The sequence below is a fragment of the Idiotropiscis lumnitzeri genome, chromosome 22 (genome assembly GCF_059441095.1).
Source record: "Idiotropiscis lumnitzeri isolate Australia: NSW breed Sydney's pygmy pipehorse chromosome 22, RoL_Ilum_1.0, whole genome shotgun sequence".
Classification (NCBI taxonomy): Eukaryota; Metazoa; Chordata; class Actinopteri; order Syngnathiformes; family Syngnathidae; genus Idiotropiscis; species Idiotropiscis lumnitzeri.
The window spans coordinates 2,790,705-2,797,486 of NC_142412.1; positions in this window are offsets into that span (position 1 = coordinate 2,790,705).

Below are 6,782 nucleotides of genomic sequence, written 5' to 3' on the forward strand. Positions count from 1 at the left end.
ACGCCTCCAGGGGAGACTGCGACCTGAACGCAACGCCTTGTTTGGTTTCCAGAATATGCTCCATTTCTCTTCCATTTTGCAACGCGAGATCAAATTAAGTGGCCGAATATGAGCACCTTCCGCCTTTCCTTCATATTGTATTCTTTACATATATGGGCCATTGGGAAGAAAATTGTCGTCTTGCATTGAGCAACTTTACCTCGATAACGATGAATGCACGATTGACACCTCCCGTTACCATCTTGTAACGAGTGGTTCTCGTCACTTGGATACGTTGACAGCTTTATAGATGCCTTCAGTGTACAGCATAAATTTCCATAAATAGAAAAGGGACCTCCTACCTCCTTAAGAGAGTCATAGTTACTCCCGCCGTTTACCCGCGGCGTCACAGTAAGCCGAAGGGGAACTTGGCAGATGTTTCCACTATATTGAGAAACTGCTGCAGAACAATTAAAATCACTCTTCAAATACATATTGTTTGGTGGGCAGAGCTTGATTTACAGCTCACCATTTTATTGCATGCACCGTGGTCGGTGTCTTCAAGTGGGACATTGTAGTTTCATTTCCATTAATCACTGTACCGGAGCCGGGCTCTTCTTTGTAGAAAAGAAAGATAAATCCCTCCGCCCCTGCGTCGATTACAAGGAACTAAACGCAATCACTGGGCCTGAGCAGCGACCGCTGCGAAGGTCACGCCTTCTTCAGAGTGTCACATGATGGTGTCTTGTGACCGAGCCACCTCATCTAAATCCTCACTCAAGTGGCTCACCCCCCAACTGCGTTGCATTTATCTTAAAGCCTTATGGCTTCAATAAGTATTATCCAAATTCTGTTGGCAATCAAGGTGGGGTTACCATGGTGCAATCATCTGCCACCATACAGCGTTCAAATCTCAAATTTGTCTAAGCAAAAAAAAACTTTTATAACAGCTAAACCAAACGTTTCCAATGTAAATTTCCACACGCCGGCCGGTCTCCTCCGGAGCTCTCGCACGGTCCCGAACGGAGCGAAATGTCGCCCACCTCCTTGTGACACAGAATTGAAGAGCTCTTGCAATACTAATAGAGTAAAATATGGGATAAAATACATCTTCAACCTAACACAAATTATCCTGACATTTGGAATTTCAAGAAGTGATTTGAAGTGAAAATTATGCATTTTGTGAATGATGTTGTAACAAGTGGGACAGTTGTTGCAAAATTGACTCAAAGCGTCATTGTGCATACAGTCTGCAGGACTTGTGGAACGCACTAATGGGACTGTTAAGGGCAGACTTATCAAGAATATGAGGGGAAAAAAGGAGACAATGACCAGACTGTGTTTCAATCACAGCAATGAGGATAGTGCCAGCCGAAGTTAGGACACTATCCCCTATCGACTCTCAGGTTCATCAGAACCACCAGCGACTGGCACATCAGTCCCAGTCCACATGGGAAACATGTTTTGACCAAAAACTGCCATATTCTTGAAAAATATGCCTTCTGTTTAAAAAATTTTTGACTAGCTATTTTACCCCCCCCCCCCCCCCCCCACACACACACACACAATAACGAGGCACTCTAAAACAGCCACGCCCACCCGAAGCCTTAGTGAACCTGTTGGTTGTTGTCAAGGCAGGCTTCCTTTTTTTTTCTGCCGTGCGCTCGCTCACACCCTACAACGAGGCGCACTAAAGTGGCTACACAGGTGCAAAGCCCTGAGCCACATCCACTGAGCTCAGAATCTGCCTGTCTGCATTTCCCTGCTGCTCCAGATGATATAAATGGTACATTTACATGTTGGCATTTTTGTGTTTGGATGGTGTCTATCTGCTGGGTAAAAAAAAACAAAAAAAAAAACGTGGAGGAGGTGGGGGGGGGGGGGGGGATGAAGCAATGCAAACAAAAATGTCTTTTGCGGGCATTACAGTATTTTCCAAAAAAGACATTTTCCATCTACTTTCGTTTTGCCTTCGTCACATTCTTGTAGCCAATATTTCATCCCAACCCCTCCCGTTCGAGTGCGCTTTGATGGTTCGCATGGCCCTTCGCATAATGACTGCCCAGGCTTCAGGATGTCTTTTTACACTATATAAGGGTGGAAATTTACATTGGAAAAGACCAATTAGTGACACAATGAGCTCAGCCAAATATTTTTTCTCCCCCCTCATTGTGTGAGTGCTTTTGTGTCTCACTTATTAAACACATACGGAGCTTCCATTCGGTTAAACTTAGGGGCCGCTTGGCACCGCCCGTGCCCGGGGAAGGTGCTCCTCTACGGCTTAACTGCCACGCACGCCGGCCGGAGCTCTGGTACGGTCCGAACCGCGGAGACACCCGAAAATTTACCATCACAAGAAATCAAAACATTATATTAAAAACAAGCAAAGTTTCCAATGTAAATTTCCACCTTTATATAGTGTAGAAAGGCATCCTGAAGCCTGGAAAGTCATTAATTTGATTCAGTTGCCAGGATGGCAGAGCGGTCTAAGGCGTTGCGTTCAGGTCGCAGTCTCCCCAGGAGGCGTGGGTTCGAATCCCACCTCAGTTATTGGAGAAGCTTTTACCACAAACTGAGCAGGAAAAAGGGTTTTCTCCACTGTGTGTTGAAACGCAGAAATGCGCTGACCTCTGCAATTGCATGGCTATGGAAGCGAATATTTCAGTAATATTTTGGTGTAATTCATAGTTCTGTCACCTGGGACGTTCCACAACAGCGCATTTAGACCCTTTTAATCACTTTTGGGCACCTCTAACTTCCATTGTACCGACCCTAAGAGTAAATGATTTTTTTTAACGAAAAAGAACCCCGCTCCCAGGGGCGAGGAGGAGGGCCGAATAAGACCGGCCGCCAGGGAGTCGCGGATGTAGGTTTCGAGGGCCTCCTTCTCCGGACGGGAGATGTTGTACAGCCGGGAGCTGGGAAGCGGGGCCCCGGGAAGGAGGTCTATGGCGCAGTCATAGGGCCGATGGGGAGGAAGGGTGCGGGCGAGGTCCTTACAGAAGACCTGGGCCAGGTCATGGTAGTCCGAGGGCACGGATGCCAGGTCGGGTGGAACCGGGGAGCGAGGGGCCGACCCGGAGTCTGCCGCGCGCGCGCGCCCGCCCGCTTGCGAATCTCTGTGTGAAGTGTTGCAATATCTCATGAAGGAAATACTGGACAATCAAATTAATGACTTTCCAGGCTTCAGGATGCCTTTATACGAGAGTGACCCATTCGCTAAGCGACTCTATCCGTGCCGGAGCGGTCTAAGGCGTTGCGTTCAGGTCGCAGTCTCTATCTTAAGTGTGGATACCAGCGAGAACTGAGGGTCTGTGACGAACCGACCAGGAGAGTGGACGAAGAAGAGCACGTTCCCCCGCACACGATCGGCACAATCGCATGAATGGAGTCTTTGACTTGATTTTATAGCCATTGTTTCTTCAGAGCGCGTCGCCTCCTCTGTTCCCCGGAGCTCCGTGCCTGAGTGCGGGCTGTGAGCCGCGCCGCGTCCGCCAACAGCCTTCCTTTGGTCGGATACCATTCGGTTAAATTTAGGGGCCGCTTGGCACCGCCCGTGCCCTACCATCTTTGTTTAGTTTTTCGTACATTATCTGCACGCACACGTTTGTTTGGCTCATTGCTGTTTTGAATTCCGCGAGTTTTGCCAATTTAAATCTTTATCTCCAGTCCTGCGCAAAAATTAGAGCCCCACGAGACACACGAGGTGCTGTTTGGCAGAACTATTGTGCACCTCTCTATTCATATAGCACATTTCACAAACGCAACGCCTTAGACCACTCTGCATCATCCCAGACAGCCTGCTACAGGTGGAGCGGAGACTGCGACCTGAACGCAACGCCTTAGACCGCTCTGCCATCCTGGCAACTGGTAATGCTCTCTTTACTGTGTTTACTTTGTTCTTGCTTGGTACTTTCAATGGGCTCTGTCTGAGGCGGGATTCGAACCCACGCCTCCTGGGGAGACTGCGACCTGAACGGCTGCGAGGTCCCTATTGTTTTTGTAGAAAATATTAATACTTTTATTATTATTATTATTATTATTAGGGCCTGAGCAGCGACCGCTGCGAAGTCCGACGACAAGCAGCGACCGCGCAACAGAGTACTCGAGACCGCACATTTTCCTGATGAAGGATTTTGCAAAGTCTCAATTAGATAGCTTTCGCTGTATTGCCTCACGGCAGAAACTTTGCAGGTCGTCATTTGGACCATGTCCCTGATTTGGGACGGGTATCCCTCATTAAAGGAGGAGTACAGTGGTCATCGCTTAAAAGAACACATTTTTCACAAAGCACAAACAAAAAACATGAAATTATCAGCGGCACACCAAAATCAACAGAATGTTGCCTGATAAAGAGGTGCAGGCGCATCAAGCTCATTCATTTCTCCTTTAAACATGCATAGTTATTTCCTCTTAATTTTGCATTTTTAGCGTTAAATATGTTGTGCATCACATCCACACAAAAGTGTAATTATTTGACACGGTGCCGGGAGTGGGGATTGCGGGGGCTGCACGCGAAAACTTTACACACACATCAGGCCGAGCAAATTTATCAATATTTTATAAGTTAGTTGTGCAGCTTTTTTGAAATGGCAACAACTTTAATGACCACGATGAAGTTTGATGGTGTCATTTGTGGCGAATGCGGCAACCTAAGAACAACAACTACTGGCTTTCAAAATTGCGGCGAAGGAAATCTTAAGTGAAAACTTTGAAGCCCCTGCCAGCCTTCAACTTTGACCACTTCACTCTGCAAGGAATACAGATAACACATACAGAGATATCAGACACATCATGTAAAGGATCACGACTTCATTGCAATATTTTTGTTAATTAGTCATTTTATGTTTATAACGTACTGTGGTCAATTATTATTTCTCTTGTATTTTTTTTTTCAATGTCATTTTAACAGTATAAGGATACAATTTGGTGCATGTAGCATTTTTTTATTGCTGAATTGAAAGTTCAATATATATATATATATATATATATTTATTAGCAACACTTAGAAAAAGTGTACAGCGCAGGATCCTTTGCAAACAAGGACGTACAGCCCAAAATTTGAACTTCATTAACAGCTAAACCAAACGTTTCCAATGTAAATTTCCACCTTTATATAGAGTAAAAAGACATCCTGAAGGACCTGCACACCTCCACGGCCACCGACCAAAGTGTACAGCGCCAGCAGACAATGAATTTTCAGCACTAAAAAAACGAAACTTCATTAACAGCTAAACTAAACGTTTCCAATGTAAATTTCCACCTTTATATAGTGTAAAAAGACATCCTGAAGCCTGGGCAGTCATTAATTTGATTGTCCAATATTTCCCTTATGAATTTTGGGTTCATATTTTGAAGTTAGATTGGTGTGCAGTGTCAAGCATCAGGACCTTGAGACAAATTGGCAGGAAGACAGTGGTGGTCAACCATCACCATGTCCTGGCCCTCGGGGTGCACAGCGGCCACCTGGTTCCTGAACGTAAGCAGGAATGTATAATTGCACGCCATACATCATGTACAGTAAACTATTAAATAAGCCGGAGTCAGCTTGAAAAAATGTTCTTTGCCTATTTTTTTTTTTTTTTTCCATAAATTCTTTCGGCGCATCAGTTAATTTTTTTCCAGTCCCTCTCTATTCTCCTGCTGGACTTTTTATGTTGACCACGCACATGCTGGTCATGTTCTTGTTATTCCTTTATTTTTGTGGTCTTAACAATTTCTGATTAAGGCTTGTGTGGGTAAATCCTTGGTACAGGAAGTGAGTTATGAATTTTTGAAAGTCCGACTTTTGCCCTTTTTTGCATGTTTATTTCTGTAGCACTTGGCGGGTGTCTCCAACAAACTGAACACAGTGTCAGAGACTGCCAGCATGGGTAGCTAGCCCATGTCAGCCCCAGTGGGGTCTATTCCCTCCTGTCAGCGAAATGATGTCACGGAATCGAAAGTGCCGTCGACCTCCACTGAGGGAAACTTTAAACTAGAATGGTAAATTTGTTGACCTCAACAGAAGAGCCATATTTTATAAGGGATTGAGAAAAAGAAGAAGCATGGTGAAGGTTAGCATGACACCCGGCGCCAAGCGATAAACCTTTTCACCTTGTCAAAGTTCATGATGATAATTTTGAGAGCGCTCCAAAAGAGAAGTGCGCCTCATGACGCTCGACCATTTTTTTAATTAAGGGATGAATAAAAAAAATAAAAATAAAAAAAACATTGGTTACATCCCTACTTGTCATCGTTTTGGCCCACCTGACTCAGCCGCAGAATGTTTTTCCTTGTTTAAATTGTAACACACTCATCAGGAATGTGAAAAAAACCAAACTTTATCATGGTACATGGGTTTGCAAGTCACGCCCCCGGCTGTCCGTTCACTCCGCCAAAATGCTGCTCCAGGTGGTAGAGAGGATGAAGGCTCCCTTGTCTCTGTTCATGGTTTTTATGCCTCGCTTGCAGATCTCAATGGCCTCTCTGATCCAGCGCTGTTAATTTATTGGACCATGGACCAAACCAAGCAATAGTTTTTTCCTGACACAATGGTCGAATGTGTCAACTACTGGCCTGTTGTGCGCGCCCTGCCGATGGCCCAAGTCCATGTGGCGGCGGAGCACGCGAGATTTCCACTCTGTTATGTGAAGGGAAAACAGCTATTCGTATTATGTAAGTTGAAATACATTAATCCATACTTTATGTCAACATATAGGGGCCGCTTGGCACCGCCCGTGCCCGGGGAAGGTGCTCCTCTACGGCTTAACTGCCACGCACGCGGTCAAGTTCGTGAAAAATGTGCAAAAGCCGCAAATATT